We start from the raw sequence: 865 nt of genomic DNA, 5'->3' as shown, positions 1-865 counted from the left end.
CATCTTCTGAGGCAGAGTACAGAGCCCTAGCATCCACAACTTGTGAGGTACAGTGGTTGTTATTTCTGTTAGCAGATTTGAAGGCAACATTCTCTACTCCAGTAACTTTGTATTGTGATAACAACTCTGCCATTGCTATTGGTGAGAATTTTGTCTTCCATGAACGCACTAAACACATTGAGATTGATTGTCATGTGGTTAGACAAAAGATCAATGAAGGGGTTGTCAAACTTCTTGCTGTTTCTTCCCAGAATCAGACTGCAGATGGCTTCACAAAAGCCTTGTCTAAGCCCTTGTTTGACAAGTTCCATGATAAGCTGGGCCTTCAAGATCTTCATGCTCCAGCTTACGGGGGGGTGATGAAGTAATGCACAGCTCAGTCATATCTTCAATCCTCTCAAACATCTCAAATAATGCACCAAACTTGCAGCTTGCAGCAGTCCAAGTTCAGCTCTTCTCTGCTTTTGCTTTCTTTCTTAGCTTAATAAGTCAGGGGTCTATTAGTCTTTTCTTTTTTCTCTTGGCAGTTATAACGGCTTGTCTATATAGCCTATGATGTGTAAGCTGTAGACAAGTTGATACATTCATCTCTTCTTTCAGCCTGTAAACACATAAACTCTATTCATCTTCTTCAATGGAATGCATACTGTTTTTCTTCTAGTCCTTGAGGTTTCTCAACAATAGACACAATTTAGCAATCTTAATGAGCATCTTCCTAATTAATATGTCAAAATTATGACACTTATATCTGATTAGGAAAATGCAGAGTCTAAGATTGAGAGTGTTTGGCTTTGAAGACCAATTAAGTTGTCATTAAAAGGCATCATCTTAGGTGGTTGGTGATGTTGGATTTTGCTTCTTTCTC

This window comes from Ipomoea nil, unplaced genomic scaffold, assembly GCF_001879475.1.
Source record: "Ipomoea nil cultivar Tokyo-kokei standard unplaced genomic scaffold, Asagao_1.1 scaffold1347, whole genome shotgun sequence".
Taxonomy (NCBI): domain Eukaryota; kingdom Viridiplantae; phylum Streptophyta; class Magnoliopsida; order Solanales; family Convolvulaceae; genus Ipomoea; species Ipomoea nil.
Note: the sequence above shows the minus strand (reverse complement) of the source record.